Source organism: Haematobia irritans, chromosome 5 (genome assembly GCF_050003625.1).
Source record: "Haematobia irritans isolate KBUSLIRL chromosome 5, ASM5000362v1, whole genome shotgun sequence".
NCBI lineage: Eukaryota > Metazoa > Arthropoda > Insecta > Diptera > Muscidae > Haematobia > Haematobia irritans.
This window is the reverse complement of record NC_134401.1, coordinates 48,545,817-48,570,836: the sequence shown is the minus strand read 5'-3', so window position 1 is coordinate 48,570,836 and position 25,020 is coordinate 48,545,817. Positions and strand designations below refer to the sequence as shown.

At 34.9% G+C, this 25,020-nt stretch overlaps 1 long non-coding RNA gene across 1 annotated transcript; it reads right to left on the bottom strand.

Moving 5' to 3' along the window:
• Positions 1-22,989: 22,989 nt before the first annotated feature.
• LOC142237923 (uncharacterized) lies at positions 22,990-23,325 on the bottom strand. The gene is made up of 2 exons (XR_012722593.1): positions 23,243-23,325; positions 22,990-23,179 (listed from the first exon to the last, which is right to left on the bottom strand). It is a non-coding gene; the product is annotated as an uncharacterized LOC142237923 (long non-coding RNA).
• Between the last annotated feature and the right edge of the window lie 1,695 nt (positions 23,326-25,020).

The following is a 25,020-nucleotide window of genomic DNA, read 5'->3' as shown; positions in this document are numbered from 1 at the left end:
AAACCGCACCAAACAGTCACTCTTTGTGGGTGCATTGGTTTTTCGACAATCACTCTTGGATTCTTATTCGCCCCAAATGCGACAATTCTGTTTATTGACGAATCCACTGAGGTGAAAATGTGCCTCATCACTGAAGATGATTTTCTTCGAAAATTGATCATCCACTGTTGCCATTTCTTGGAACCATTCTGCCCATTCACGACGTTTGGAATGGTCAAGAGGCTTTAGTTCTTGAGCCAATTGCACCTTGTAAGCGTGTAAATGCAAGTCTTTATGCATAATGTTCATCAACGACGAGCGTGAGAGGGCACGACGAGTTGAGGTGGACGGCTCTTCAGCCACACTATCGCGAACAGCAGCAATATTTTCTGCAGTACGAGCTGTACGAGCATGTACTGGTGTTCTCACATCTTCTACAGACCCGGTTTTCTCGAATTTTTTTCACGATTTTTGCGATTGTACGCACATTTGGACGATCAAATTAACCAAAAAATCACGAAGTGCATGATATGCATTTCGATTTGAACCCCCATTTTCATAATAAGTCTGGATAACTTTAACACGTAGTTGGATTGTGTATCTCTCCATGGTTCAAATTGAGTAAGTCTGAAATAGAGAAATGTCAAATAAAATTCGGAAAAAAAACTTAACGTTTAGGTGTGGTTCACATTCAACATCGGCTCTTACAATTTAACCACTTATTGCAAATGTAAAACTATCCTTATCCGAATAAAAATTAAGAGAACTAATTTTATAAGAGGGACCTAGAACCGAAAATGGTAAGATCTAATCATATCTAATTACTATGAAATTAGATCAGATGATCAGTGCTCAATTTTAACCTAGATCTAATGTCTTACATATAATTATATCAATGCCTACACAGAAAAAAATTTCACGCAAATTTTTCCAATCAAAATCTTAATTGAGTTTTAAAAAATATTCAATTAAAAATTTAATTGATTCAACAAATTTTTTAATTGAAACAAAAATCAATCACACAAATTAATAGTATCAATTAATTTTTTAATTGGATCAATTAATTTTTTAATTGACTGTCAATAAATTTTTTAATTGATACTATCATTTCTGTGATTGAAGACATTTCAATTAAAAAACAAGTAAGTTAAGTAGAATGTCGGGCGGGGCCGACTATATCATACCCTAAACCACCATTGCAGAATTAGTAATCATAAGCATTTGTGGGGTAACATATAGGTCTGGGAGATAAACCGCAGTTGCATATTTAAGAAAATTAAGGGGTACAATGTATCGCAAAATTTTATTTCTATACAAGTAAGTAGAGTAGAAAATCGGGCGGGGCCGACTATATCATACCCTAAACCACAATTACAGAATTAGTAATCATAGGCATTTGTGGGGTAACATATAGGTCTGGGAGATAAACCGCAGTTGCATATTTAAGAAAATTAAGGGGTACATGTCTATGGGTACTTTGTGTCAATCTGACTATAGCTCATAGTCAATGTTGCCACGGAAAATGTTCGGTTTTCCCGACAAGGACACAAAAGTTCCCTACTTTCCCATACATTCCCAAACAATTTTCCCTACTATATTTTTCGTTAAATTAAAAAAATATTTACAAAACAAAAAGGGTTCTAAGTACTTTATTATCTTAAAACATGAATATGCAACGTATATAACTTAGAATATAAATTTGTATTACCACCACGGTTGCCACAGTTGGTAGAATTCTACCGAAATTAGTAATCTTTTTTGTTAAATCTCTATAAAAATAAAATTTTGGAAAAAGTTTCTATAAACAAATCTTTGTGAGAAATTTTTCCATAAAATAAAATTTTGACAATAAATTCTATAGAAATAAAATTTCGAGAAAAAATTCCACAGAAATAAAATTTTGAGAAAAATTTTTATAGTAATAATATTTTGAAAAAAATGTCTATAGAAATACAATTTTGACAAAATGTTCTATAGAAATAAAATGTTGACAAAATTCTCTACAGGAATAAAGTTTACCACACATTGTTAAAGATCAAGCCTAGCCGGCTTCTAATTTCCTCCTCTAGAGCCACCAAAATGTAAAAATTATTACAAAATGTGTTGAGTGAAAATGTCCTACATTGTGGTCCTACGTCCCTACAAGACGCTAAATATTAGAAAAACCCTACATATAGGGAATTTCCCCTACTTCTAGCAACACTGGCTGTGTTGATATTGCAACTACGAGGTTAGTATGCCACTAATATTGAGCCCATTGATAAAAGGGAAAATAGTTAAATTAGTATGGGTAATAAATACAAATTTGTAAAAATCGAGCAATATTTTTATGTAAGAGCTACAGGTACGTATAAGTACGATCGGCTAGTACATCAAAATTTGAAATTTGAGTAACATTGGTTAATAAATAAGAGTACTATGGCCAAATTTGGGAAAATCGAGCGATGCATATATATGGAAGCTATATCTAAATCTCAACCAATTTGCATAGTAGTTTGCGGGTTTGATTAATACCACAAAGGTTACCTTGTGCAAGATTTGAGTAAGATCAGTCACGACATGAGGCCTGTATGGTCAAACATAAGGTTATTAGGGGTGCTACATATATATGAGAGCTATATCTACATCTGAACCGATTTCGATGAAATTTTGCACATATAGTTAGTACTATAGAGGACTGGATCTAGCCAAATTTTAGTGAGATCGGTTAATAAATAAGGGTTCTATGGCCAAATTTGGGAAAATCGGGATATACATATATATGGGAGCTATATCTAACTCTGAACCGATTTCGATGAATTTTTGCACATATAGTTAGTGTTATAGAAGACTACATTTAGCCAAATTTGGGTAAGATCGGTTGATGGCCAAATTTAGAAAAACCGGACGGTACATATATATGCGAGCTATAGCTAAATCTGAACCGATTTCGATGGTTTTTTGCACAAATAGTTAGTGCTATAGAAGATTATACTTAGCCAACTTTGAGTAAGATCGGTTGATAAATAAAGGTTTTGTGGCCAATTTTGGGAAAATCGGGCGATACATATATATGAGAGCTATATCTAAATCTTAACCGATTTGGATGAAATTTTGCAGACTTGAAGGGAAAAGATTAACTTTTGCCAAATTTGGTGACGATCCGTTTGAAAAAACGCGCAACGTGACCCCATTTGTCGAAATCGGGCGATACATATATATAGGAGCTATATCTAAATTTGATCCGATTTCTTCCAAATTCAATAGCGTTCGTCCTTGTGCCCAAAAAACTCGCTGCACCAAATTTCATCAAAATCGGTTAATAATTGCGACCGGAATCCTGTGAACAACAAATACACGGACAGACGGACGGACGGACGGACACCAAGCGCTAGATCGACTCAGGAGGTGATTCTGAGTCGATCGGTATATATTTTATGGGGTCAATAAAAATCAATATTTCTGGTAGGCACATTTTTTGGCCGATCAAACTTATTATACCCTGACCACTATGTGGTTTAGGGTATAATAATTGGAACAATTAATTTCGTGATTGAATCAGAAATCAATTTTTTTTGTGTGTATATATAGTTAGATCTGATGTTAGATCTCATCATATATAGAATTATATATAATTATATCTCTAAATCTAATTCAGCATATCTGGGTGTATCTGCGTAGGGGAACCAATTTGAGATCTAATTAAATCAATGCTGCTCTTCATTAGGTTAGGTTAGGTTAAAGTGGCAGCCCGATTAAGATTCAGGCTCACTTAGACTATTCAGTCCATTGTGATACCACATTAACTAAAAGTACCTATTACATATGGGCACTTCTAGTTTTAACCGCTGAACCTTCTTGATTATTTTTCTTTGTTGAACCAACCAGATTGTTCCAAAAATATTAGCAGACTGTTTAAGTTAACGTTTTCCAGATCCGCCAGTAATCTGAAGCTATATGCTCCTAAAAGTTGCTTGCGCTTTACACAAAATGCAGGACACTCACACAAGAGGTGTTTAATTGATTCTTTTTCCTCCGCATCATGACAGCTCATACAATAGTCATTATACTTCGCGCCAATAGTTTTTGCAAAATCTCCTATCAGGCAGCGACCCGTTATAGCATATATCAGGAGTGATATCTGACGTCTCGAGAACATTAGCATATCTAGTGTGCGGTTTAAGTTGAAATGGGGCCATATTTGCTTGGTGTCGTTACAACCCTTGCAATTCTCCCATCGAACATTTGCCATCATAACAGCCTTCTCACGCAGCATGAACTTGCAGGTAGCTAGGGGCATACCAACAAATTCTAGTTCCCCTGGAATATGTAAGGTAGTCCCTAGCCTTGCCAACTCATCCGCTTCGCAGTTCCCCGGTATGTTCCTATGGCCAGGCACCCATATTAGGTGAATATTGTACTGCTCAGCCATCTCATTGAGAGATTTGCGGCAATCGATGGCCGTTTTCGAGTTGAGGAACACAGAGTCCAAGGATTTTATTGCAGGTTGACTGTCTGAGTATATATTAATGCCCACATTTTTTGGAACATTACTTCTCAGCCAATTCGCCACCTCTCTTATTGCTAATATTTCAGCCTGAAAAACACTACAGTGATCAGGTAATCTTTTCGCTATTCGAAGTTCCAGATCTTTAGAATATACTCCGAAACCCACTTGGCCATCCAATTTGGAGCCATCAGTGTAGCAATCTATATATCTTTTATTCCCCGGGGTCCGTGTACACCACGCCTCACTGTTGGGAATTAGAGTCTCAAACTTTTTGTCGAAAAGTGGACTCGCCAAAGTGTAATCCACTACGTTAGGCACATCTGGCATTATTTTGAGGACCGAACTGTGACCGTAACTTTTTTCCGACCACAGCGATAGCTCGCGCAACCGCACAGCCGTTGTTGCAGCTGACTGTTTGGCCAAAATGTCTAAAGGCAATAGATGCAGTATGACATTAAGGGAGTTTGTTCCTGTCTTGCTGAATGCACCTGAGATACACAAGCACGCCATACGCTGAACTTTATCTAAACCTGTCGGTTGCTGAAGTGCCGGCCACCAGACTACAACACCATATAGCATTATAGGTCTAACCACTGCCGTGTATAGCCAATGTACAATTTTTGGTTTCAGTCCCCACTTTTTCCCTATTGCCTTTTTGCACGAGTATAAAGCTACCGTTGCTTTCCTCGCCCTTTCTTCAATATTAAGCTTAAAGTTCAGCTTCCTGTCCAAAATAACGCCAAGGTATTTTGCACACTCCCTAATGGGAATTTCAATACCCCCTAAGGAAATGGGCCTAACTGTGGGAGTTTTGCGATCTTTGCAGTACATGACTATTTCTGTCTTTGCAGGATTTACCCCAAGACCATTATCTTTCGCCCATTTCTCAGTCATCCGGAGGGCTCTCTGTATAATATCTCTAATTGTTGATGGGAATTTTCCCCTGACTGCTAGCGCCACATCATCTGCGTATGCCACCACTTTATCCTTTCTTTTTCTAGGGAAACCAGAAGGTCGTTTATAGCAACATTCCAAAGAAGAGGTGATAGAACTCCTCCTTGAGGAGTGCCTCTGTTCACATACTTTTGTATGTTTGCTTGTCCTAGTGTGGCTGAAATACGTCTCTTCATTAGCAGTTCGTCTAACAGCCTGAGTATACATGGATCAACATTCAGAGTTGTCAGTCCATTTAATATCGAGCTCGGATGGACATTATTGAACGCCCCTTCGATGTCTAGAAACGCCACGATTGTGTATTCTTTGACAGATAGTGAGCTTTCAATAAAGCTGACTAGTTCATGTAGTGCGGTCTCAGTAGACCTGCCCTTCGAGTATGCATGCTGTCGTTTCGAGAACAAACTTGAATCGATGCTAGTTCTAAGATAAATATCTATCATCCTCTCCAGAGTCTTAAGTAGGAATGAGGATAAGCTGATTGGTCGGAAATCCTTCGCCCTCGAGTGAGAGGCTTTTCCCGCTTTAGGTATGAAAACGACTTTTGTTTCCCTCCACTTTCCTGGGATATATGATAAGTTGATACATCCTTTATATATCACCGACAACCAGGGGATAATTTTGTCAGTTACAGCTTGTAACTCCGCCGGAGTAATTCCATCAGGTCCAGGGGATTTGAATGGTCCAAAGCTATTTAGCGCCCATCTTATTCTAGTTTCCGATACAATTTCCTCGACAGGAAACGACCGCTGAGCAACTGTGGCACCGCCAGTACATGGTTCAACCGTCTGATTTCCAGGAAAATGTGTGTCCAATAGTACCTCCAGCGTCTCCTCACTGGACGTTGTACAATTGCCCTCCGATGTTTTAATGAAACCTGGAGCGGAGTTGGTGGATGCTAGAACCTTCCGTAGTCTGGAAGCCTCGGACGTATTCTCAATACTGCTGCAGTAAGCATTCCAAGAGTTATGCTGAGCCTTTCTCAGTTCTCGCTTGTATCCTCTCAGATTCTTCTTGTAAGCGTCCCAGTCCTCAGGGGCTCTGGTGGACTTTGCCTTGTTAAAGAGCTTCCTGCAGGATTTCCTCATATTACTTAATTCCGTAGACCACCATGGTGGTCGATGTTTCCCCCTTGGCTTTCCTCTAGGGCATGCAGCTTTCAGTGAGATGTTGAAGGCCTTAGTAATCCGCTCCACTGCGTGTTCGATATCTTGCACATTTCTCATAGTTGTCTCTGTTATTTCCGGTATCATCATATTGAACGATTCCCTATACCTATTCCAGTCAGCTTTCCTAACATTTGGCGGAAATATGATCTTGGTGATATGAACATCAAATTTGAAACTGATGTAGCGATGATCTGAGAAGCTGTGTTCACTTAAAACCTGCCACTCAGATATCATTTCATTCAGTTCTTGCGAGGCCAAGGTGATGTCCAAAACCTCTTGCCTGTTTTTAGTGACAAAGGTTGGGACATCTCCCTTGTTGCAAACTACCAGATTAGTACGCAAAATAAACTCTATTAGCGACTCTCCCCTTGCATTAGTATCACTACTTCCCCATATACTATGATGTGCATTCGCATCGCATCCCATAATGAGTTTCGTCTTTGTTTTCCGTGACTCCTCCACTAAGGTCTTAACGGCATATGGAGGCATCTCCCTGTCATGTCCCATGAAGACCGAAGATACCCAATATTTGCATTTGGCTATTTCTAAACTGGCAACGACAGTGTCTGTATTGCACATTGAAGGAAGCAGAAACAAGTTGAGCTCGTTTTTAGCAATTATACAGGCTCGATTTACATCATTACCACTATACTGCAATAGTTTGAACCCCGGAGTACTTAATTCACATATTTTGTTTTTATAAACATATGGTTCTTGAATAAGAACTATATCTATGTCCCCTTTCATCAGGAGAACTTTTAAGGCAGCACATGCAGCCTTACAATGATGAAGATTTATCTGGAGGATCCGTAGGACCATCGAGATTTTCAACAACCGTCACATCAGCCGCTTCAATCGAGTCATCAAGAATGTCCTCTTCAGAGATATCGGTGACTCTCGCAATAACCATAGGTTCAACTTTGGTGAGTTCTGAGGCAGTAGAAGCCTCCTCATGCATACGGTATCTATCCATGTCTTCAAATGTCTTGGTATCCCCCTCGACTTCGCAAGAGGATCCGCTTACTTCTGATTCAGACAGAGGCTTGTCCATTTCTGAATCCTTTAGCTGATCGTTTTTATACACCTTCATTTGGATATAATGAAAGCCATAACATACACGGCCCTGGGACTTTGCTAGATGTGGCAAAGACTGAGTGTTCAATATAAACACTGCATGCCGTCTTGGCCCATCCACTTCATCCAAACGGCCAACCTTCCAATCAGCTGTTGGAAGATCTGGATTGCATTGTTTCAGTCTATTTAAAATAGATTCAGGGTCAGGAGGGTTTGCAGGTATCCACGCATGTGCTCTTGGTCTAGCCGGTATGTCTTTCTTCTCGACTAACTCTAGAGCAGCTCCTTCCCAAACTTCACCAATTAGTATCAGAGCAGCTTTAAAACATTCTATAGACCTCTGGTCCTCAAATGCGACTAGCTTAAATCGTCCTTGATACCAACCAGCCTCTTGGTGTCGAGGATCTGGACCGGGAAACTTTTCCAGCACCTGTGAGTAGACGCCAGACAAAGCATTCTCAATTTCCCCCCATTTTTGCTTTGGAACCATACCGTCCAATGCTCCTTTATTTATGATAGCCATCACAAGGCTGTCTTTAGCAACTGAGGCAAACGATCGTTGATCCCTTTTGGAGGATGGCAGCTCATCCGGTGATCGTTCCCTTTTTCCAGCCTCAAGAATTCCTTGAGCCCATTTTAAGGAATCGCTTTGTTTAGCCGACAACGTGCTTGGGTCGACTGATCCTAATTTCTTTAGGATAAACAAAGCATTTCTGCGTTCTTTGAATCTCTTTCGTGAGGGATTACCTCCTTTTGATGCCGTTACCTTGGAAAAGGTCCGACTTGTCAAATTGTCACCACCTCTTCATTAGCTCCGATTCAATACATTTCTCAGTGTACATATTTTATAATTAAGCTTTGGTGATATTGCATTTAAGCATTCTGAAGTTCTCCAAAAAAAAATGGGCAAAAATTTGAATTTTTAATAAATGTCAAATCGTCATCGAGCACTTTTGTTTTTACTCTCAATATTATTCTTTTGCAAACCTATCCTATTTCGCCTTTTTCAATGTACCCATAATTTATAAAGTTCATAAAGTTTCTACACTAATATGTATCACCATAGATAAAAAAAAATTCTTTATACAGTCATTTGATTCTTCTAAACCAATTACCTTAAAAATATCATAACAAAGTTTACATAGTGGAAAATTTTCACAACATTGATTTAGGTCTCATAAAGCCGCTGCCATTGTGTCATCCCTTCTTTGTAGCTTACTTTTAATATAAAATAACTTTTAATTACATATTTGATGGCCCAAAAAATCTCATTTATCACTTGTTAAAGATTATTTGAATCAATAAACTCAAGCTTCAAAGACGTGTCATATAAAATTCTTCTGAGCCTTATTTTCTCAATATGAAATTGATATTTTTCAAACTTTTTCAAAATTCCTAAAAATGCTAAGAACATATTCCGCTCCATTATGTTATTGACTTCAATGGTGGCAAATATAATCTTCACAAAGAAATTACTGTGGCTCGCAGATGAAGCACGTTCATTAAAGTAAAAGCACAGGGTAGCTGATAAGTTTTTATACCCATGAGTTTTGTAGAATGGTGATGGGGACATAGAAAGTTTGTCATTCCATTTGTAACACATCGAAATTTCCATTTTCGACTATATAACGTATATGAGTATATACTTCATCAGCGAGAAATGCCCGTCTGGCCGTCTCATAGTGCTTCGATCCCATTCAACGAATGGAGAAAAGTAGAAGGAGACATCGTTGGAAGGCGAAACTTTGAATCGCCTTGTCAAAACTAAGACAAACGCGAAGTTAGGTTCTGATCGGACCACTCCTTCACGTTCCTCCCATACAAAGGGATCAAAAATATCTGATTGTCCAAAAGGGTGAGACAACACAAATAGCAAAATGTGAGTCAGACATTGACCAAGTAGTAAGCCAAATTTTGAGACCCTAGGTGGGCCGGAAACCTACTGAGAGACCTCGTCTATTGGAAAAGTTGATGAACTTTTAATTATACCCTGTGCCACACTGTGGAACAGGGTATTATAAGTTAGTGCATATGTTTGCAACACCCAGAAGGAGACGATATAGACACATGGTGTCTTTGGCAAAAATGCTCAGGGTGGGCTTCTGAGTCGATATAGCCATGTCCGTCTGCCGTGAACACATTTTTGTAATCAAAGTGTAGGTCGCAGTTTTTGTTCAATCGACTTCAAATTTGGCACAAGTATGTGTTTTGGCTCAGAATAGATCCCTATTGATTTTGGAAGGAATCGGTTCAGATTTAGATATAGCTCCCATATATATATTTCGCCCGATATGGACTTATATGGCACCAGAAGCCAGAGTTTTACCCTAATTTGCTCAAAATTTTGCACAAGAAGAACACGAATAGAACAAGAATAGTCAAGTGTGCCAAATTTTATTGAAATCGGTTCAGATTTAGATATATCTCCCATATATATCTTTCGCCCGATTTGGACTAATACGGTCCCAGAAGCCAGAGTTTTACCCCAATTTGGTTGAAATTTTGCACAGGGAGTAGAATTAGCATTATAGCTATGCGTGCCAAATTTGGTTGAAATCGGTTCAGATTTAAATATAGCTCCCATATATATATTTCGCCCGATATGGACTTATATGGCCCCAGAAGCCAGAGTTTTACCCTAATTTGCTTAAAATTTTGCACAAGAAGAACAATTAGTAGTGTAGTCAACTATGCCAAATTTTATTGAAATCGGTTCAGACTTAGATATAGCTCCCATATATATCGTTCGACCGATTTACACTCATATGACCACAGTGGCCAATCTTTTACTCCGATTTAATTGAAATTTTGCACAGGGAGTAGAATTTGCATTGTAGCTATGCGTGCCAAATTTGGTTGAAATCGGTTCAGATTTAGATATAGCTCCCATATATAGCTTTCGCCCGATATGGACTAATACGGTCCCAGAAGCCAGAGTTTTACCCCAATTTAGTTGAAATTTTGCACAGGGAATAGAATTAGCATTGTAGCTATGCGTGCCAAATTTGGTTGAAATCGGTTCAGATTTAGATATAGCTCCCATATATATGTTTTTCTGATTTCGACAAAAATGGTCAAAATACCATTTTCCTTGTAAAATCGCCACTGCTTAGTCGAAAAGTTGTAAAAATTACTCTAATTTTCCTAAAATTTAATACATATATATATCGAGCGATAAATCATAAATAAACTTTTGCGAAGTTTCCTTAAAATTGCTTCAGATTTAAATGTTTCCCATATTTATACCCTTCACCCATACTGTGGTACAGGGTATAATAAGTTTGTGCATTTGTATGTAACGCCAAGAAATAGTGGTCATAGACCCATCTTTTAGTATACCGATCTGCTTGGAATTAAATTCTGAGTCGATTTAGCAATGTCTGTCTGTCTGTCTGTCCGTCTGCCTGTGTATGTAATTTTGTGCACAAAGTACAGCTCGCAATTTAAGTCCGATCGTCCTCCAAATTTGGCATAGGGCCGGTTCTTGGGACAGAGACAATCGCTATTGGTTCTGGAAAAAATCGGTTCAGATTTAGATATGGCTGCCATATATATTTATCCCCGATTTGGCCATAGTTAGCGTGTTTATCAACCGACTTTCTTGAAATACCGTAAATCCAAATATTTGATGTATCTCGAAAATCTTGCAAAATATCAGCCAAATCGGTTCAGATTTAGATATAGCTCCCATATATATCTTTCGTCCGATTTAGACTCATATGAGCACAGAGGTCAAAGTTTACTACCGATCTTAGTGAAATTTTGTACAGAAGGTAGAATTGACATTCTACCAATGCTTGGTAAATTTCATTGAAATCGGTTCAAATTTAGATATAGCTCCCATATATACCTTTCGTCCGATTTGACCTTATATGGTCACAAAAGCCAGAGTTTTGCCGTGATTTGCTTCAAATTTTGCACAATGGGTACGTTTAATAGTTTCGTTAAGTGTGTCAAATTTTGTTAAAATCGGTTCAGATTTAGATATAGCTCACATATATATCTTTCGCCCGATTTGGACTTATATGGTCTCAAAAGACAGAGTTTTGCCCTGACTTACTTCAAATTTTGCACAAGCGGTACTTTTAACGATACTATTGTATGTGCCAAATATGGTCAAAACCGATTCAGATTTAGATATAGCTCCCATATATATCTTTCGTCCCATTTGAATTTATATGGCCTCAAAATCCAGGGTTTTGCCGTGATTTGCTTCAAATTTTGCACAAGGAGTACGTTTAGTAGTATCGGTAATTGTGCCAAATTTGGTTGAAATCGGTTCAGATTTAGATATGGCTCCTATATATATTTTCCGTCCGATTTGCCCTCATATGACCTGGGGGCCAAAGTTATACTCCCATTTACGTGAAATTTCGCATAGAAAGCAGAATTATTATTCAAACTACACAGAAAAAAAGTGTCTCGTAAATTTAAGAAGATTTTTACAATAATTTATTACAAGAATTTTCCAGAATTTTAGTTCATTTTTCGTATCTTCAACGAAAATTAACTACTCGAAAGGAAATTTTACAAATTCTAAGTAGCAATCGTTTAGTTCATGGCCTACAAAATACGATGGAAATTTCCTTAAAAAATTTCTTAACTGGTAGTTAAAAATTCGTTTGTCATGCTATAAAACTACTTGTAAAATGTAAAGTATTTTGTAAATAATAAGTGCAATTTACTATAAAATTTTTTTGTATGAGAAAATATTTTTTTACAAAAATGAACTTGAAAGTGGATAGCAATTTCTTACTGACAATTCCTATAGTTACTAATTGTTGGTAGAAAATTACCCAATGAAATATTTTTAGTTCACATGTAATTAAATTTATAGACATTTTCGTTAAAAAATGGTAGATAACATTTCATGAAAATTTTGCAAATTTTAAGTTAAACGTTTCATCGTTCATAAACTGGTGTGCCTTTACGAATATTATTCTTAGAGTAAATTGTCAGCAGATGCGATGAACTAATGTATAGTACAGAGATCTTTATCGGCATAGTGGAATGTGATTAATATAAAGATGATGTTACTTGAGTTTTGTTGTGTATACATGAGCGTGGGGTTGTTTTTATTTTTGTTCATTTAGTGGTTTGCGTGTGTGTTTGTTATTCGCGGATGGTTTATTTGGCTAGATGAGGTGTTGTTTTCAATAAAGGCACATGTGTTTTTGTTGTTGTAGGAATGTTTTGGCTTTGCTTGATTTTGTTTGGCATGCTTCAGTTGTATAGTTGGTGTTGGCGTGGGCTGTTGCATCTTTTAAGAAGATATGCAACAAGGGAAAAGGGAATATAAAGGCATGGAATATTTTGGATTTTTGAGACATATATTGTTGTTTGTTTATTAAACCTTTTAAATGAAAGTTATTAATATTTTATCGGTAGTTTAGAAAAAGGTTATTAAGAATATTTAGTAAAATATATTGAAATTGAAAGTGTATTGAAATTTTTATTATTCAAGTAAAAAATTAATATTCAATTCCAGATGAATTTGGAAAATTTTTGTTATATCTCAGCGTATATTTTATTTATAAATTGGTAAGTATTTTTTAATATGACTTTCTTTTAAAAATAATATTTTGTATGTATATTATTATTTGTTAATTAATTATTTTTAATGTTTTATGTTTTTCTTTGTTGTAAAACTAATATGTAATTTCAGAATAACCCCTTAAAAATTTGGACAAATTTTTAGTACACCTTTGCCTGTAATTTAATAGTGAATTGGTAAGGATTTTTTAACTTTCTTTTAACCCTGGACAGTCATCCTTATTTTTTGTACATTAACGTCATCTTTCGTCATTTTGACTACGGCTGATTTCATCATGAGCGAAAAATGAACCAAACTTGAATTTATTTTCTTATTCTATTTGGTTTTAAGTAGTATAAAACAACAATTCATAAAATGGTCGAATTAATATAACTTAAATTTACCATTTCACAATAGACTAAAATGCATTTTAAATCGAAAATGAAATTACGTGTCGTCATTTTGACGAATGATGACTGTCTAGGGTTATCAAGAATATTTGGTTTTTTATGCATATTATTATTTTTTTCATTAGATTTTTTGAAAACCTATTTAATAATTTTATTTAATGTAAAAAATAAATATTTAATTTCAGAGTAACTCAAATAAATTTGGCCAACTTTTTATATTCCCCTCAGCGTACAATTAAATAGAGAATTGGTAAGTTTTATATTAAAACTTTGGTTTTCTTTAACTAGAATATGTATTTTATTATATCCTTCACATCGATAACAACACAGTTTTATGAGTTTATATAGAATACTTCATTATTTCTCTAATTGTTTCAGGTGCAAATTTTATGAGATACGTTTTCCAAAGAAAAGTTGAATTCCTTACACCATTTGATAAAATGCCCCCAAATATGGTAAGTTACAAGCTAAAATGAAGAATTCAAAATTATTCATTACATGGTGTTAATTTTTAACAATTTTCATTATTGTTTCCATTTTTTTCCAGCAAGATATGTGAAAAAAATACCTACGATGAATAAAAAAGGTTAAGTCAAAACGTCCAAACAGCGAGTTCAAATGAACTACTCTCTGTTCCACGTGGCCATAATTTTTATTCACAAAAAAACATTGTATTAAGAACTTTCATCATAAGTTTTTATAATAAAGTACTTTTGCTTAAAGAAAGTTTAATTTTAATGTATGAACATTTTCATAATAGTAAAACGGTTTGTTGTTCCTTTAATTATTTAATTTCTCTGTACTGCGGAATGATTGATTTAAAAATAGTTTAGTCGTCGACATTTTAAAGAGACTGTTAACCAATTTTTATTATCGGGTTTCCCACAAAATAAGCACGTAAACCAAAATAATACTGACTTTTTAACTTGGTAGGGGTATATAAATCTTATGGTGTTGTAAAAATGAACTAAAATACAGTGTTATAGATGAACTAAAATTTAAGAGAATTATAAACTAGACAAGTTGAAAAAAATCTTAAGGGCTAAATCATGGTCAATATTACTACAGTTTAGTTCATTTTGCAATGGAAATGGGTTCACTGTTTTTTCAGTGTATACATGTCAAATATAGTCAAAATCGGTTCAGATTATAAATAGCTTCCATATATACGTACACCAGTGTTGGGGAAATATGGTAGACTGTTAACCATTTTAGACCCATTTTCAATGGAAGTTTCCTCCAATTAACTGGATAGCGTTAGCCGATTTAAATTTTAATTCTAGAGATTTTGTAGAAGTAAAAAAATTGTCTCCTTTATATAGCTTCCAGCAAATGTGAAGTAGTTGAGATGGTAACACAAATTTTGGCCTACATAGGGGTGAAGGGTATAATATAGTCGGCCCCGCCCGACTTTAGACTTTACTTACTTGTTTTTAGTAACATTGTGTTTCATCCCAGGGTGTTAGCCGATTTAATTTCTAATTCTATCGATTTTGTACAAAAATTGTCTCCAAATCGTTACAGTTATAAATATTTGTATATGGGAATATAAACCTTGATAATAACTCCCAACAAATTTGAAGGAAATCAGATGGTAACACAAATTTTGGTCTACATAATGGTGAAGGGTATAATATAGTCGGCCCGCCCGACTTTAGACTTTCCTTACTTGTTTTAAATAATTCTGTACCTTTTGAACGAATAAAGATATCAACATAATTGTTTCTGTGTGTGAAAGCTGAAGTCTTTTCCTCTAATTTATGCCCTAGTGGGTCCACGGGCTGACCTGTTGGCGTTGAAAGTTGGTCACCTCGGGGGTATGAAATTTTGTTTTAGCTGTTAACTCCGCAATTTTCAACCGATTTCGATGATTTTTGCTTTGCTGGGTACAACTTTTAAAGCTCTATAAAACCGTTACCGTTCGCAAGATATATATATATATATATTTTTGCAAAATTTTGACAAAGTGGGGTAGGTATTTTGAACGTAGAAGTTTTTGAGTGGATTCGTAATTTTTATTCTTAACTGCATTCCCTATAAAATTCTGCGAATTCTAGAAGAAAGAAATGTGTAATTATGTGCTTTAGATTAAATGTGATAAAGTCCACAAATTCGAATTTCAAAAAATATCGAAATTTGACTTTTTTAGAGGAAAACACTTCAGCTTTCACACACAGAAAAAATTATGTTGATATTTTTATCCCCTCAAAAGTTACATAATTATTTCCACAAAAACGATTTGAGACCCCTGTACGTTGCACTCAATTTGCATCAGTTCTTAAGGTGTCATTCGAATTCAATGTTTTGGATGTGAATTAAAAAATTAATTTTTTCGATTCATGATGCCTTCTAACGCTTGTCTAAAACGTTTGACATCAAATATTTTCAAAAAATTTCAATTTTTCTAGAATGGATTTAGTATTTTTCTCGACAAAACAAAAAAAGTTAAAATTTCCCATTAAAAATACGAAAAAGAGAGAGTTATAAAAAATCAAATTAACCCCCATTTTCATGAAGCTCCGTTAGTGCTCCGTTAACTAACGAACTTTTAAACCGTATTGTGGACATAGCTGCCATCTTGCCTGTATATTCCACATGTCAGTTAGGAACTTAACTGTTGAAAATTTTTCAGTTAAAGTTAACCGGAAAGAAGATACTTGCAATATACTTTCTGTTAACTGGGAGTTAAAGCCTAACGGAGCTACATGAAAATGGCCGTAAAAGAACTTCCTGTGTAGTTAAAATAAAGAACATCTTTGGGAGGACATGTTTGCAAATGCTTTTGAAGCTGTACCTTTAGAAGAACTTCGAAATTGTTTTGCTGGGTAGTCAAACAAAATGTTCTTTCATCTAAAAAAAAAACAATTTCTATGTCGAATCACTTAATTATAAAGACAAAACGTCTTCATTGAAAAGTTTATCGACTTTTGGACATGGAAAAAACGTTGCATCAGAGAAATGTTAATGCGGATTTGGCTTATCATACACTGAGAGAAGAGTTTTCTTTTCCGAGAAACGAAATTTTAGACAAAGTCTTCTTCTGAAGCTAACAGATTTTCTTTAAAAGCAACTAAAAAATATTAGGGGAAATTTTTGCACCGTTTGTCACAGATTCGGGTTTATTTGCTCTTACAAAAACTAATTTACATTATAAGGGAATATCGGTTGTCTAAAATTTCGTTCCGGAGAAAAGTATTTTTTTCTTTGGAAGTAAGAATCGTTATGATAAGCAAAATTCGCATTCGCATTAAGGACATGAAATCTTTCGATATTTCAACGAAGCGTCAAAATCCCTGACCCACTATATCACATTTCTCTGACACAAATGCAATGTTGTAAGGTAATCATATTTAAACAAAATCGCTGACTATTGAATAATTTTTATACCCACCACCATAGAATGGTGACGGGGGTATAATAAGTTTGTCATTCCGTTTGTACACACACACAGAAAACAAATTTGTTGTGCCAACCAATTTTTTTGCCAACCGATTTATTTGGTCCCATCAACCATCAGAATATAACCGACAATATTTGTTAGAGCAACCAATTCTTGTCTGGCACAACAGTACATAAATTGTTTGGATAACTAAAATTTGAGCACATTAACACTCTAATTGGTAATCCCAACCAATAAAATTTCATTCGTTTGTTAAAACAACTAATTATTTTTTCGGACAATCTTATTAAATTAAGAAACCATCCTTTGAAGTAAGTTTAATTTATATTTAATTTTATTACATATTAATATTTTTGTGTTGATTATTGAGCTAATAAAAATCGTCATCTGTAGAACATTTTTGAACTGGAAAAGAAACTTCACAAAATAGCTAGATGCGATGTTTGCAAACCAATCTGCATAATTTTCAGGTCCAAGGAGGTTCTCGGCCTATAAGAATTCCTCTAAACCTGTTATCTCCGATTTCATAAATCTTATTGGTGGACAGTTCTCAAAATATTTTGCTTTTAAAGCCTGAAAGAAAAAAATACCTAACGAAATTTTTGCGTTAATATCCAATTTGACATGATCGTGGTCTGATGGCAAAATTTGTCTAAAAGTACGCACCTTACATGATTACATATACCATTCGGTTTGAGTCGCAGAAGTAAAGCCAATGTATCCGAATCACCTACAGAGCTTAGAACTGAATGGAAATGTTTCAGTTGCGGTACTTATAATTACCGGATCGATTTTCAGCGTGACTCTGAACTCAGGCATGGATCATGAAATGTTGTCGTTACATCGGAAGTCGTCACATTTGTTGAGATATCCCTAGAGGGAAGAAGGTAAAGAGTGAGGAGTATTAATTTAATTTGATGTTTAAGTTACTTACCACTTAAGAATACAGCTACCCAATTTAAAAAATATACAAAAAATCTCTCAGGCTTGCCCACTCTGAAAACCGGCACCTACCAAACGTGGACGGTTTTCTAACTGGACACCTGCCAAATGTGGACAAAAGTTAGACGACCGTTTGTGTCTTCCATTCACTGTATATGTATAACTCACAGCAATCCTTTATGGACATAATGTTCTCTAAATTTGAGTAAACGTCATCAAAATATTGAATTGAAATTTAAAGAATTTAAAGTTGATAATTAATTAGGCAAAACACAATATATTTGTTGTTATATATGTATATGTAGCACATAGCAACCAATTCCCTTTATAACTATCAAATCTGTTAACACAACCAACTTAGTTGTTAAACAGACCTTCAGTTGGGCATGGAAGCATATTGGCAAAAGAAGTCAGTTAGCACAACGGGGTGCAATAAATTGAAATGGTTGCTTACTTCAATATATAAATAACGACCAATACTTGGTCGTGTGTACCAACTTTCGGTCACACCGCTATTATATTGGTTATATAAACTATCTAACAAAAGAAATAACTAACAGTTATTCCACACAATTAAAAATTGTGAGTCTCCACTATCAAATTGTTGTCGTAATCGAATTCCAACCAATCATTTCTCTGGGTGCAGAGAATACATATTGGTTGTGATGACCGAATTTATTGCCAACCTCCTTTTGGCAGTTGCAGCAACTATCTGCTGGCAGTTGTGATACCCGATAAATTCGGTCGACTCAATCGAATTATGGGAAATCCAACCAATACCATATATGGAGTTGGTTGTACTAGACGATACAATTGGTCGTTACTCCCTTCTTATTTGGTTGTATTACCCAACATTATTAGCACCTTAACCGAATTGAAAATAAATTATTCCTCAAAATATTGTATTTTCCATTTTTAAATGATAGAAAGGTACATAAAATCACACTAAACCTAAATACAATACATTGATAACAATTTAACAAAAATTGTCACCTTTAAAATACCCCCAGCTTGGATTGTTGAATTCACAGGCAATGGGAGTTAAATCTCTGGGACTCTTAGTACATTAAATAGTAGCATAAAAATGGGCCAACATAGATTGCTTAAAAACACAACAAATTAAGTTAGAAAATTAGTGTGGAGTTTTAAATTTAATAAGAATCTACTCTACATGGTCACTTCCTTTGGGGTTTCATAAATAAAATAAAGACGTGGAGATGGATTTTTCCATTAGAGGCCCTTTAAAGTCGTTGCATGATTTATACTTTTTCCCTTTAACACAAGAAAATTGTTCCACATCTAATACTTTATATAACTCGATCTCCGTTTGATCCCAAAAATTGAAGATGCGCACTGTTTATCTGACTCGTAGCATTGAGTATCCTGACGATTGCGCGAGTAGCTCGTGAAAATATTTGACAGACAGTCCACCGACGATTTAAATAAACTTAGAGACGTCTGAAACATATTCAGTTTTCAGTGGTTAAATTAAAAATAAAACACGTTTTCCTTCCACATTGAATAATTGATAATAACAATATTGACATTTAAAAATATTTCCAACGGAATTCGGCTGTGACTATCAATTGTAAGTGCTGAATACTAAATGACGGTTATGAAGGTTTTATAAGGTAGGTTGTGCGTATCGAATTCGATCAAAATTTTTCAAGAGAGAGGCAATTAGTACAGACAACCATTTGACTTGTATTGTAAACAACAATCTATAATAATAAGCTCCAAAAGGTAGAAGGAACCAAGTAATGATTGTAAATAAAATAAATAGATTGACACAACTGTGATTTCATTCTAAATGCTGAATTTTCATTAAAACAATCGATTTTCAACCAATATTTTCTCTGTGTGTAACACATCGAAATATCGATTTTCGACTATATAAAGTATATATATTCTTGATCAGTGAGAAATTCTAAGACGATATAACGATGTCCGTCTGTCCGACTGTCTGTCTGTCTGTCTGTTGTAATCACGCTACAGTCTTCGATAATGAAGCAATCGTGCTGATATTTTGCACAAACTCGTCTTTTTTCTGCGGGCAGGTCAAGTTCGACGATAGGCTATATCGGTCCAGGTTTTGATATAGTCCCATATAAACCGACCTCCCGATTTGGGGTCTTGGGCTTATAAAAATCGTAGTTTTTATCCAATTTGCCTGAAATTTGAAATCTAGAGGTATTTTATGACCATAAAAATGTGTGCCAAAAATGGTGAGTATCGATCCATGTCTTGGTATAGCCCCCATATAGACCGATCTCCCGATTTTACTTCTTGGGCTTATAAAAACCGTAGTTTTTATCCAATTTACCTGAAATTGGAAATCTAGAGGTATTGTAGGACCACAAATACGTATGCCAAAAATTGTGAGTATCGGTCCATATTTTGGTATAGCCTCCATATAGACCGATCTCGCGATTTTACTTCTTGGGCTTATAGAAACCGTAGTTTTTATCCAATTTACCTGAAATTGTAAATCGAGATGTACTTTAGATCCGTTAAGAGGTGTGCCAAAAATGGTGAGCATCGGTCCATGTTTTGGTATGGTCCCCATATAAATCGACCTCCCGATTTGGGGTCTTGGGCTTATAGAAACCGTAGTTTTTATCCAATTTGCCTGAAATTGAAAATCTAGAAGTACTTGAGGACCATCAAAAGGTGTGCCGAAAATGGTCCGTATCGTTCCTTGTTTTGTTATAGCCCCCATATAGACCCTAATTTATATACAATTTGCCTGAAATTGGAAATTTATAGATATTTTTGGACCATAAAGAGGTATGCCACAAATGGTGAGTATCGGTCCATGTTTTGGAATAGTCCCCATATAGACCGATATCCCGATTTTACTTCTTGGGCTTCTAGAATCTGAAGTTTTTATCCAAATTGCCTACAATTGGAAATCTAGAGGTATTTTCGGGCCATAAAGAGCTGAGCCGAAAACGGTGAGTATCGGTCCTTTAGTATAGCCCCCATAAGAACGATCTCCCGATTTAACTCTTGGGTTTCTAGAAACAGTAGTTTTTATCCGATTTGCCTGAAATTGTAAATATTCTGTTACTTTAGGCTCACAAAAACGTGTATCGGATCAAGTTTTTATCGGTCCATTTGGTGATGCCTCCATGTAGACCAACTTCACTTCTTGACGGTATGGAAATGTAAAATTTCCAGATTTAACTTCTCGGGTGAAAATCTACAGATTTAAGATTTCAAACCAAGACGTTATTTTATATTTTCTTGCACACTTATGTTACAAGAGATTTTAATGATTCCTCTAAAACTCAAACAAAAATGGTTCTTATAAATCCAGAATTTGATATAGTCCTCATAGGTGAAATCTTTAAATTTATCTTCGGAAAGTGTCCTCAAGTCCTCAAGCCCTCCTGAAATTTCAAGGGAAACCCTAATATTTGGTTCATGGTGGTGGGTATTTAAGATTCGGCCCGGCCGAACTTACTGCTGTATATACTTGTTTTTTGGTACCATCGTCTTAAATAAAATTTCATGGTCTGAACATACAATCATTATTTAATTCTTTTCTGCGAAAATTTCATAAAAAAAAGCATTCAGTGGAGTCTTCAAATTAATTTAACTCATCTCATGATTTCTCAATAACAATACAATTGTACTTTCTTTGGAGACTTAACACAATACAATATTGTTTCAAAGATTTTCTTTGTGAAACGGAGGTTAGTCTCACATTGTGGTGTAGTGGTTTGAAAGTCTCACAATACGAGAGATGGAATTAAATTTTATTATCTCTCTGGAGTGAAGTTGAAGTTAAATTTGAAGTGAAAAATTCGCGTAATTCTATTCTGTCAGTCGTTGCCTTGAATAAACTTTTTTTTTTGACAAATGACTCAACGTAGTTCTCTTATTGTGTGGGTACTATTATTCCATTTATATGCAAAACAAACAAAAGCAGTATTGACATCATTAGCCAGGTACTATGTTTACGTTTTACGGCAAAAAAATAAAATTTAAATGAGTGACAACAAATTGGTTAATAATCAACAAAATTGTAAAAAATGTTGACTGTTTGCATAAAAAACCGCCCAAATTAACATTTTATTTAAAGATATTTCAATATATGCACATTCTGTCCAAATATAGGCTCCGTGAAATAACTAACCAAAATGAAATATATCCCCATTTTCCACTACAGAGAACAAAAACAAGGATTTTTGGGGAGTTATTTCATATTTTGGCGAGCTATTTCATTTCCATAACTCCCAAAGTTAAAATAATTGCGCAAAATGGATTTTGGGGAGTTATTTCATTTTCATAGATTCATAAATTCTAAAATAATTCATAAAAGTAAAGCGTTATGTTTATGCATATTTGTGTAAGTCTATAGGTATTCATGCTCAGTTTTTGAAAAGAACGTGATGTAGTGAAGATATAAAATGAATTACAAATTTATAAACGGGTGCAGAAAATAAAGTGAATTGGCTTACGTTACAGATCAAACAAGAATATACGGCCGTAAGTTCGGCCAGGCCGAATCTTATGTACCCTCCACCATGGATTGCGTAGAAACTTCTACGAAAGACTGTCATCCACAATCGAAATACTTGGGTCGTGGTATCATAAAGCTTCTTAACATCGTTTTCTAAATTGTGAGTTAGTCCATACGTGGTATATAATAGACATAAAAGTTATGTATAGGAAAGTCTACAAATAATTACGAATCGATATGGACTTTTTGCACGGTATGTACACGCTCACAAAAAATCGCTTCTGTAACATATACTCCCAAACATATTTTGCTTCAAGCATATATATTTTTGGGTATTGCCCAAACATTTATATGTTTGATCTCTTCCAATATATAATATGTTTGAAAGCATATTGGTCTAAACAATATATGTTTGGGTAGTCTAAGTTCCAAACATTTTGTATTTTTGCATCCAAATTCAATAATGTCGTCTTCCAAAAAACAATATGTTATTATGTGAACATATAATATGTTTGGAAGCATTTTGCACCCAAAAATATTATATGCTTAAAAAAAATTCTCCCAAACAATATTGTGCTCAAAATTGTACTTATTTATTTATATATTTACAATCATAATGAATTATGAAAATAAACAGGTAATATAGGTGCTAACAACATAGGTTTTCGACCTGAATGCTCAAAATTTTGTTTCTGCCCAATTGTATATTCCCCGACATCTTTCTCACTTCCACGAGATTTTTTAGTTCTTAGCACCTTTTTCTGTAATACAAACATTGTAGAAGAAATTATTCAATTTTATGATTTTTTTTATTTCAATTTTACCTTTTGCCGGACGGGGATTCGAACAGCGGACCACACAGTTTGTAAGGATCAAAAAAGTAGCTGATCAATTGCCCAAGGAAAAATAAAATGTTAATTTTGTAATAACAAGCAACAACCACCAACTTAATTCAATATCGCTCCCTGTTAAATAGCGCTCCAAGCTACTAAACACATATATGTTTATAGGCTATTTCTAAATTAATATATGTTTGCATTCAAGCATATTATATTTACAAACATTTTATGTCCCAAACATAATATGTTCTAACATATTAACATATTGTCCCAAACATGTTATGCTAGTTTATGAACATTATATGCTTGCACTCAAAAATATTGTGTTTAAAAATTTGTGTTCCAAACATATAATGTTTATAGCCAAACATATGAAAAACAGTCTTTTTCAACCGTGTAGAGAGCTTGAATTGAAATATGGGGGTCGCTTATATGGAGGCTCCAAAACCATATCTTGGGATCGGTTTATATGGGGCTATATATGATTATGGACTGATGTGGACCACTTTTGGCAAGGTTGTTAAATATCATATACGATCACCACGTACCAAATTTCAAGCAGATCGGATGAATCTTGCTTCTCCAAAAGGCACCGGAGGTAAAATCTGGGGATCGATTTATATGGAAGCTATATATAATTATGGGCTGATAGGAACCAATTTCAGCCGGATCGGATGAAATTTGCTTCTCTTAGAGGCCTCGCAAGCCAAATTTGGGGGTCCGTATATATGGGGGCTATACGTAAAGGTGGACCGATATTGCCCATTTGCAATACCATCCGACCTACATCAATAACAACTACTTGTGACAAGTTACAAGTCGATAGCTTGTTTCGTTCGGAAGTTAGCGTGATTTCAACAGACGGACGGACATACTCAGATCGACTCAGAATTTCACCACGACCCAGAATATATATACTTTATGGGGTCTTAGAACAATATTTCGATGTGTTACAAACGGAATGACAAAGTTAATATACCCCCCATCCTATGGTGGAGGGTATAAAAATGATTTATCGTGTCGTTTAAAGCGAGGGTAAATTTATTGGCAGATAGAAAGCCTATATACGGCAAAAATACCTACGGTTCGTCACATTTCGTCTTACAGCCACCGTTGCCACAGTTAGTAAAATTCTATCAAAAATGGTCGATTTTTTACTGTCTGGTAGATTGGTAGAATTCTTGACGTTTTGGAAGATTTTGCACAATATTCCTACCCATATAAGAGGTACCTCACAAATTTTGACAACATTTTCTATAGCAATAAAATTTTGACAAAATTTCCTATAGGAATAAAATTTTGACAGAATTTTTTATAGGAATAACATTTTGACAGAATTTTCTATAAGAACAAAGTTTTGAAAAATTTTCTTTAGGATTAAAATTTTGACAAAATTTTCTATAGAAATAAAATTGTGACAAAATTTTCTACAGAAATAAAATTTTTATAACATTTTCTATATGAATAAATTTTGAGAGAATTTTCTATAGAAATAAAATTTTGAAAAAAATTTTCTATAGGAATACAATTTTGACAAAATTTTCGATAGAAATAAAATTTTCTGTAGGACCAAATTTTGGAAAATGTTCTATAGGATTAAAATTTGTAAAAAATTTTCTATAGGAATACAATTTTGACAAAATTTTCTATAGAAATAAAATTTTGACAAAATTTTAGTTAGAAATAAAATTTTTACAAGTTTTCATATACAGTAGAATTCGGTTATAGCGGTTATAAGCTTTTGATAATGCATCCGCCATTAA